Source organism: Apteryx rowi, unplaced genomic scaffold (assembly GCF_003343035.1).
Source record: "Apteryx rowi isolate R43461 unplaced genomic scaffold, aptRow1 scaffold_44, whole genome shotgun sequence".
NCBI lineage: Eukaryota > Metazoa > Chordata > Aves > Apterygiformes > Apterygidae > Apteryx > Apteryx rowi.
The window spans coordinates 378,522-388,324 of record NW_020450694.1 but is presented as its reverse complement, the minus strand read 5'-3'; positions in this window follow the sequence as shown (position 1 = coordinate 388,324).

The window sequence follows — 9,803 nt, the reverse complement described above, 5'->3', positions numbered from 1 at the left end:
ATTTATCGGGGATTTCCTGGATAGAAGTACGTGCGCTTGGATGGCCTCTGTGTGCGCAGCGGATCCAAGGTATCCCAAACAAATGGCCAAAGTCCTCAAATTCCACTCCGACATCATTTTTGGGGTGGAAACAGAGGAAGGCCGGATGCATAGTAGCCCTGCCCTCACACCCAATAAAATGTATCTGTCTCTGGTTTGTATCTAAAGGAAAAAAGAGACAGAGGGAGAGAGAAAGGCTCTCTGAAGTGAGATTCCTGAAATGACAGCGTGCCGACATGCTCTGGAGAGATTTTGGCAAGAAACTAGAAAATTAAACAGAAGTCGGGGTTTGCAGAATTGCACAGCCCCCCCCGGTGGGGCTAACGGGCCGGGGAAGTGCAGGGTCATGGGGGCTTTGGGGCTGGTGTGCTCCCAGCCCCGTGCCGGAGGCAGCCTCCCGCCGCGCATCCCCGGACCCTGCCAGGCTGGGAGACGCCAGCCCGCGCGCCCGGACCGGAGCCACAGGCCCTTCCTCGGCCCTGACCTTGCATGGGCAACGCGTGCTGCTGCCGCTCGCCAGCCCTGATTTCACTGCCGAAAAGGGAACTCTCTGTAACGTGGATTTTTCTTTTTTTCCTTTTTTTTTTTTTTCCACTGCTAATATCTCTCCAGCCCTGGACAAGCCATCAGAGAGGGGGTGTGAAACAGCCCGGAGCTCCTGCGCCTTGGCCGGCTCCCAGCGACGCAGGTGTGCTGGCCCCCGACCAGCCCTCGTCCGCRAAGAGCGCTGGAGCGAGCGGGCGCGCAGCCGCCGGGGCGCGGGACACGGGGATGCGGGAAACCGCGCGCGGGCCGGGCACGTGCCCACACGGGCTTACAAATCTGCATCTTTGTTGGATATAGAGGCGCCCGGGGGGCTTGGAGAGGGTTCGGGAAGCGCGCGCAGCCCGCGGGGAGCGGTTACTTCCACGGACGTCCCCGCCGCCTTCACCAGCGCCCGCTGGGATTTGAGGGCTCGGTTCCTGGCCCTGGCAGCGCCGAGCGGTTTTACGCCGAGCRCGTTTCCGCGAAGTGGCCCGGCTCCGGCCGGAAGGCGGTGGGTCCCCGCGTGCCGCGGCTGGAGGAGCTCGTGTCAGCGGAGCAGTTGTTTATGAGCTGCTGCCTTTGGCCGCGTGCTCTCGCGTTCGCTAGCCGCGAGGCTGGGCTGCCCGCGCCGCTCCCGCGGCCCCCGGTGCGTTTCCCGGCTGGGGAGCGGGAGCGCTGCGCAGGAGGAAGGACTGACGAGCCCGGCGGCTCCTGGGGCCCGGCTCCGCAGGCTGAAACACGGGAGGCCYGGGGGATTCGCAGACGCTTTTTCAAGCATCTGGCACTTGAATATTTATGAACTGGAAGAGCGAACCAAACTCCTGCAATCAAAGGCAACTGAACCTGATACTTGCAGTTGCAAAAATAGTCAAGAACCCATTTTTCCCCCCAGCTCCGGAGCAGAAGCAAAGTGCACCTCCGGGACGGCAGGCCAGGAAGGCGGCAGACAAAACCATCAGCGGCTCCTTCCCAGYGTTGCTCCGTGCGGGGCTGAGYCCGACCTGGCGTAACCTGGAACGGCTCCATCGCCGCGCTCCTGCYGATTTAYGCCCTGGCGTYGGACGCTCCCCGGCTGCAGCAGGAYCCCAGTCCTGCCTCCTCCAGCCCCTTTGGAAAACGAGCTGCTTTCCCGGCGGGCGCCCGGCCACGCGAGCCCGGCACAAAGCAGCATGATGAAGTGTTGCTCTCCTGCCTGCAAACCGCAGGGTTTAGGGAGCGCTGCAGCTGCTGCTAACAGCGGCTTAGGGCAAATCCCCCTAATTTTCCTTCCMGGTTGCTCCCGGACTCCCAGTCCTCCGGCCTGGATGGATCCCGTTCAGCATCAGGTCAGAGACGAAGGAGGCGGCTGGGGAATCAGCAACAGCCCTGGGAGCCCGCGCGCTCCTGCGAGCGGGGGGCCGCTGTCCTGCGCGCGCCTTCCCTCTTGCTGCCAGCATGGCACAGACCCGCGGGGGAAAGCAAACGGAGAAGCTCATCTTTGCTGGGCCTGCAGCACCGTTTCAGCCAGGAGAGGAGAAAATCTCTCGGGATTTGCCTGTAGCAGCTACAGCCGGCCTCAAAGCGCTGGGAACCGTCTCGCTTGCTCAACAAGGAGCCCCCGAGCAAGCCGGCCWCTGCTGCGAATCCAGAGGCTGCCTCACCCGGGCACGTCGGCAGAGGCGGCACGGCAGGCCAGAGCTCGTGCTGCCGGAGTTTATTTTTTCAATCTCTTTGCATTTATTTATTTTATTTTAATTATTTTTAATAGTTTCTCTGAGTGCTCCCTGGGGCCTTTTCTCTTGTTTATGGACTCGAGGAAAGCTGGAGCAGGAGGAAAATATTATAAGCCAAGCAGGGATTTCTACCACATGCAGGAGTCTGGTGTCAGGTCCTCCCCTTTGCCCGTCACCACCCTCCTCTCGCACTCAATATTGTCCGACAAAGCCAATAAAACGGTTTTATCTGGTCGTCCAGCCCTGGGGAGCGTGGCAGCCCGTCCTYGCAGCACTCGCCCCATCCCTGCCCGCAGCCCCGCGGCACAACGGCCAGCTCCGGGGGATGCACCTGACCGTTGAACTGACCACCACGGTCCTCCAGGACRCCTGGTCGCCCTGCCTGACTGCTGTGGGGTTTGCAAAGGGCTTTCCGAGTCACTCGGGGTCACTTTTCGGAGTCATTCAGGTGCCCCAGGAAATGCCGCCCCTGGGGTATTTAGCTGCCAGCTCACTGAGACGGGACCTGTGTCAGCAGCAGCAGGACAACACTCAGAAATGATCATTCCTGCAAAGCGCTGTAGAAGGGGGGAATATYTATTCACACTCCTTGTGTTGGCACACATACAGCAGCTGCCGGTCCCGCTCCCCGCTCGAGTGCCCCTGCCGGAGCCGCGGCTTGGCGCTGCCTGCACCACCCCAAGGTGACACAGTCGCGCTGTTTCATGCAGCTCCTCTTACCCGACATCTGGGAGCCGTCTTCAAGCCTGGAGGGTGGAATGCATCACCATGCAGGCACACGGCCACGTGGGAAAGAGCGTGATGGGGTGACGTCGGCTGCGGATGCTCCCCGGCACCCTCTCCCCGTCTGCTCCTTCCCATCCATCGGCCAAAAATGAAGATCTGGCAGTGAAAAAGCAGGGGGACTGAGGCACTGCGTGCAGGAGCGGAGCCATGCTCCCGGGCACCTGGGGGGCTGCGCCCTGGGCGAGGCGCCTTGCCCGGACCCGCTGTCGTGCACCTTGCAAGCYTCCTGCGGCTCCGGCCTGGGGAAGCGGCCGGGCACGTCCCCGCGGATGGGGGGACGTCAGCCTCCAGCCGCAGCAGGGGCACGGCGAGGCCGAAGGTCGGAGCCCTCTCCTCGCCCACGCTGCAGGGCACGGGGCTCTGCGAATCGCAGCAGGATCTCCGGAGGAGCCGCCTGGATAAACGAGCACGGCCCCGCCAGCGGGGCAGCCCTCTCCCCTCGTGCCTGGGACGCGACGAGCGCGACGTTCTCAGGCGCCCGCAGCCGGGGCTGCGCTGAGCCGCTTTGCTGCGGCAGCCGTGGGGCTTCGCCGGGCCCCCGCCAGGGCGTCCTCTTCCCGGACAGGGCACCCCCTCCCGCCCGGCTGCCCCTCGGCATCCCACGCCAGGGGCTGCAACGGGGCAAAGCGCCCCAGAGCGTGCCCTGCCGCCAGGCTGGGATGGCGCAGGYGAGGGCGGCTGGGCCCGGAGGAGCCGAGGGTGCCGCCAGTGGAAGGGGATTAGGAGGAAATCTGCCGGCGGAGCGTCTCCCGCGCGCAGCGCGCTGGACGCCACGGCCTGGCTCCCTCCCCAGCACACTCCCGGGCACCCTCCCACCTTCCAGGGCCTCCAGGTGAGACGGGACACGTTTTCCCTTCGATCACCCCCGCTGGCCGCTTGGTCCTTCCTGCGCGCTCCGTCTGCGGCGCTGTTACCCGAGCCCCCACTGCAGTGGGGTCTGGGAGCAGGCTGGAGCTGCCAGGAGAACGCCGGGGTCTTGGCACGCTGGGTGCAAATGGGAGCCGGGAAAAACAGCGGGTCGAGCCAACGGCATTTCACCTGGCTGCCTCATCCCTTTCGTGTCTGGAGGCGAGCGGGGAATGCCAGGACCCCTGCGGCCCGTGGAGCATGGAGGACAGGCTCCTGCCGAGCCCAGACGATGCTTTTCTGACAGCTGGGAAAAGAAAAGAGGGAAAGAAAGAGAAGAAAAGGGCAGCGCAGAGAGTCGCTCCCCTCCCCGCGCGGGGCCGTCTCGCCGGTCGGCCCTGCAGATGGGCAGCACGTGCGGGCCGGWTCCTGGGAAGACGTGCGGCTCCTGGCTGAGCGGCAACCGAGGGAGCCGGCACCTCGGCCGGGGCTGGGGCGAGGGCTCTGGCATGGGGGAAACGGGGCAGGAGGGAGGGCTCGGCTGCGAGCCTGGCGCCAGCCATGGCCCCGCTCCGCGCGCTCGGTGCTGGCGGCCGCGGCGAGGGCCTTTGCGCGGCGATGGAGGCGAAGCGGCCCGCGCCGGTGCCAGCGTCTCCCYGCTGCCGGGGTTGGAGCACCCCTCGCAGCGCCCTGCGTCGCTGCTACGCGCGCCTCCTCTCCTCACCGCCGCGGGCCGGGACGCTGCCACGGGGGACCCGCAAGCACCAACAGGAGCGTTGCCCTTCTCYGGCGCTCCAAGGCCAGGGCCTCCTCCCGGGAGCGGAGCCGCAGCCATCGCGACCGTGCCACGAAGGGGCCGCGCTGGGAGGACGGCCAGGAGCCCAGGGCCGGGAGAGGACCCAGCCCCTCATCCAGAGGCGGGAGTCCCCGGGGGGCCCGGCAGAGGGTCGGCAGGGCAGGCAGGGACGTCCTGCCCCGTCCTCYCTGGCTCTCCCCACGGCGAAGGCGGCCCGCGGTGCGGGGAAGCGGGGCAGGCCGAGCCGGGCTGGCCGGCGAGCCAGGGCCAGGAGGGAGAAGGGAGGAGGCAGGCAGGGAGGGTCTGGGAAGGAGCCTTCCACGGCACCGTGCCCTTGGGGAATTGCTCCCTTTCTCCGCTTCTCCCTTGGCGCATGCGGCCGCAGCGAGCCCTTGGGGACGGCCTCGCGCCCTCCGTCCCCTGCCGCGGGGAAAGGCGAGGGGGCCGCCGGGGCACAGAGCCGGATGGGGAGGGGAGGACAAGCTGCACTGCAAAAAATACATATAAACAATTTAATAAGACAAAAAAATGCCTCCCAGCTGGGATTCATCAGGGAGAGCTTTCCAGGAGCAATAATAAGGAAAGCAGACTCCAGGCAGCACACGGATACCTTGGTGCGGGCTGCGGCAGAGGTGCGCAGCCTGGGAAAGCCGGTTTAGCACTGCGAGCTCCTCGCAGAGCCGGGCCGAAAGGCGTCTCGCGGCTCTGCCCGGCTCCCGCGCCCCAGCCGCTCGGCCTCCCCGGGCAGCCGCCCGCAACGCGCCGCGGGAGCCAGCAAAGCCGGAGCGCCGCCAATTCCAGAGGCGATAGTGCCCTGGAAAAAGGGGTGTCTTGAAAAGCCATTTGCAGGCAGCCTGAGAATGTACTTTAGCCCTTAAAGCAGCCCCTTGGCGACAGCCACAGCGCCGGCCCAAGTCAGCTGCAGGCTCTTAGCGCTCTCCGAGCCCCTCTAATGCCGGGGGGGGGGGCTGCGGGGGGGGGGAGCAGGCTCACATTCCTTCACGGGACTGGTATTATTGATCCTAAAAAGGGAATTGTTGGAGTCTTTACCAAAGAAGGAATGCCGGCTGAGCCGCGGCCAGGCACGGCGGCGGGAGGGAGGCGGCAACACCTCCCCGCAGTTTTGGGGCTCGTTCCCGTGCGCGGTCCAGGCTCCCCCTCGACGGCACAGGGTCAAATGCAGCACGGAGCTGGTGCAGAGGCTGGYGGCTCGCGCTTCCCTCTCCGGGGCCGCTGTGGGGATGGAGCCGCCTGGGTCCTGCGGATCAGCGCGTGGCGGGGTGGAGGTGCTGGCGGAGGCAGGGGGGGCTCCCTGGGGGGCGAGRGCTGCCGGCCGCTCCGTAAACCCATCCCATGCACTTCCCTGCCCTCCGTCGCCGCAGGCTGAGCATCCCTGCATTCGCATGGGCAAGCGGCACGGAGCCGGCGACGGAAAACGCCTCTGAATGTCGCAGCCGTTCCGTAAAACCCGCCGGGCGTGCGGGACGGGGGGCTCGCTGCAACGGGAGGAGGAGCTCGCGTGCGCGGGGAAACCACGGCGAGCCCTTGCCCCGAGCGCCTGCGGCCCAGGACGGACGCGGGTGCCCAGCCAGGACCAGCCAGCGGCCGTGCCCGGGCCAGGGGCTTGCGGGCCGTTTTGTAACGAGGGAGAGCAGCTCTTGATGAGCTACAGGTCAAACGCGCCRTTATTAGAACTCAGTAAATGTGGTTTTAACAACCATCTGGCACTTCTTTTATATGCAATAACCATCCCATTACATCGAAATAAAATCCACATTTAAGGCACTTAATTGCACAAGCGGCCTTTGGCTTTTTCTCTCTCATCTCATAAAAAGCTTCCCGTTTCAGTGTGTCGCCGGCAGAAGAGCTCAGCTGCGGGTCTCGGCCCTCCTCCCGAGGCCGGGGCCGCCGCGCRTTCGGCGGTGCAGCCTGGAGCAGGGCGACCCGCGGGGGCGGCAGCGGGTGCCCGACACCCTCCCCGGTGCTGGCGCCGGGGTCGGACCCGTGTCCCCGGGTGGGCGCAGGTGGGAGCGCCGCAGCCGTCCCAAGGCGCTCGGGTGCTAGCCGGCGCCGTCGGGCAGCAGCTCCGCAGAGGAGCTTTTCGTGGCCGTCTCTGGACGCGGACTGGTGCCCACGCAGGGCTAGAAGGAGGTCGGAGACTCGTCCGGTTGGCGAGCAGAGAACAGGACAGAAATCCCACTTCCCGGAGGATTTTGAGATCGTTCTAACTTGGCTTCGTTCCCATCCTGGACAAAACCTTCCCCTCTCCCCAGTTCTCCAGGAAGGGCGATGCTGCATGGAAAATGTTGTCTCAGATGGCTGAAACGTGTCGGTTGTTTACTCTACTGTAAGGTGATGCAAACCAARCTAGGCAAAACAACGGCCCTTTCTGGGAGAAAACATCCAAGTTGGACACTGACACAGAACATTTCTCCTTGTTTTCTTTCCCTCACCCCAGTAAAATGACAGGATTTTGCAACACGTTTCAGCAAGAGTACATTTCCTGACGGAAAGCTGTTGCTCTCCCGTTTTCCCAGGTGGTTCAGTTTGCAGCAGGCCCCGGTTAGGAGCCCGTCCCGCTCCAGCACGGGTGGGCAGGTGGCCATGGGCGCCGATGCAAACGGCACCCGAGGAGCAGAGAGCGGCAGYGTGCAAACAGGGGCAGGCGTCCGCCCGGGAGCGCCTCCGGCACCCAGCCCGTGGCATTGGGTTGGTCGGGAGGGTCAGGCGAGGAACGGTGACAGAGATTTCAAACAGCAGCTTCGCTGACCGCTCGGGATCTTCCCCGCCAAGCCAAAAGCACAAGTTCCCAGTGCCCTCTGCAGGAGAAAGCACCTCGCTTTCCCGCAYGGCAGCCGGCCTCTCTTGCGGGAGGGCACGGAGGGATGAGGGTCGCTGCGGCGCGGGGCTGGCTCCCCTGCTCTCCCYGGGGACACGCCGCCGCGCCGGTGGCCCTGGGACTCCCTTCGCCTTGCCCAGCCTTGTGGGCAAATAGACCCAGAGGCGTTCCAACGTGTGCAGTGCTCTGCACGTTAAGAGGTGCATTCCTTCGCTGGAGGTCTTTAGCAACAAGCTCGCGCGCACTCAAAGCCCCGTGCAGATGTAGATCTTCCTGGACGTGCTTATGACAGAGACGGTTGGACAAGGACCAGGGTCTTGCTGGCGGCGAGGGGTCGGGGCAGTGATAACGCAGTCAGGTCAAAGCAGTGCTATTGCAGCTGCATTCACCGTCCGGTCTGATGGGCTGGGAACAAGGTCCCCAATGCCGGCAGCGTGCACCCCCGCCCCGGCCCCCGGCGCGGGAGCAGGAYGGATGCAGTGAGCCGGTGTCAAGGACACCCACCCGCAGGGAGAGCTTCCGGCTAACAGTGGCCGGCAGCGAGGGAGGGAGCGCGGGGGTACGTTAGCACTTGTCCCACCCCCGCTTTGAGCCCCCCCAGCAAATTCGTCCCCACGGCCAGGAAGCTCGCCGGCTTCTTGTGCCGAAACCATCTCCTTCCCTCCGCTTCCGCTTGCCGCCTGGGATATCCCGGGAGAGCGAGTGTGCGGCACAGCAGGAGCATGGCGATGCGCACCCACCCTCTTCCCCCTCCGTGCTCCTTGCTTGCTTCCCTGGGGCGAGCGCACCCAGCCTCCCCACATCTCCAAGGGTTTCTGGGACTCCGTTTTCCACTTTTCCAGGGGGTTTGCCATGTCACCTCCAAGCACCGGAGCGGGCACCAGGAGCACGCCGGGGCCGGCCGCAATGGAGGAGCATGGAGACAGGAGAAGCTCCTGAGCCCTGAGAGCAGAGTGGATCCCGCGGGACCCGTCCCGCTCCTCTGGGGCTCGCGCGTCCGAGGAGGCCTGGCTTCCCCTGGGAGGCCACCACCGCCATGTCCCGAGCCAGGATGTTTCTTCCTGCTGTTCAGCTCGTTTTCTCTCCCCTTTGCTTCAGCTGGCAACTTCGGTGTGGGACACGTGTTTGTCGCCGGTGCCATACGCCTCCCCACCTGCCGCTGCCCACGCTCCTCCTTCCTCGGCCGTTGCTGCTTTCTTTAACCTTTCCTAACACGCGGTTCTTCCAGAGGTGGCCTTTAATGCCCTTCCTCGACCTCCCTTAGCCTGTCTGTCTCTTCAAAAGCAGAGAGCGAGGGCTGGCACGCCGTCCTAGGGGCCGTCCCTGTCCCCAAGGCAGCCGGCCGGACACCGCTCGCTCACCCGGGCACCGGCTCCTCCACCCGTCAGCTGGAGGAAGAGGAAGATCTCCGTTCTTAGGTCTGATGGAGTGGGAGCGGGAATCCTGCCTTTCCAAGCCCGTTAACCCCAACCCTCCTCTTCAGGACCACGAGGCCGAAGCCAAAYGCCCTCGGACCTCGCTCTGCTTGAGGCTGTCCCCGCTTTCCCTCCGCAGTGGATACAAGAAAAGCTGCTTTTTTCTCCTCTTTTTTTTTCAGACCCAGCCCAAACGTAGCAGGATATAACCGCAGAGGTAAAACAGGCCTGAGCAACGGCAGGGGCCCGGAGGCACCGAACGCAGGGCCGGGCCGGGGCGCGCTGTGCCCTGGCGCGAGGGGGGCGGTCAGGAGCCGCGCGGGGCCAAACCCGGGCCCGGCCCCCGGCTCCCCTGCAGCGGCAGGTCCCCGCATCGCCCCGGGCCGCCCCGGCCGGAGGCGCGCTTGTACCGGGGGAAGGGCGCCCTTGTCCGCCGGGAGCTCTGCCTTTTGCTCGGCGGAGCTGGGGCTCGGCCCTGCACTTGATTTTTATGTCTTTTTATTTTTGGTCCTTAGAGAAAAATAAAGGGAAAAAGAAGAGATGGAAAATAAGGCTCCCTTGAAGCAGGGGTCACTGAAATGATCCCGGCTGCAGCTCTCAGCTGCCGCCGGGCCGAGGCCGCTCCCGGGCAGCCAAGGGAGAGGCTGGCGGCGGCGCGGGCCGCCGGGGCCACGGCACGGCACGGCACGGCACGGCACGGCACGGCACGGCACGGCAGCCCCCACCCCGCTTTTCCCTCGCTTCCCCTTTAAACGCGGCTCCCGCGCTGCGAGCCGCCCGCCGCTCCACCAATCAGCGAAGCCCACATCCTCGCAGGGGCCCGCCCCCCCGCCCGGGGGGAGCCG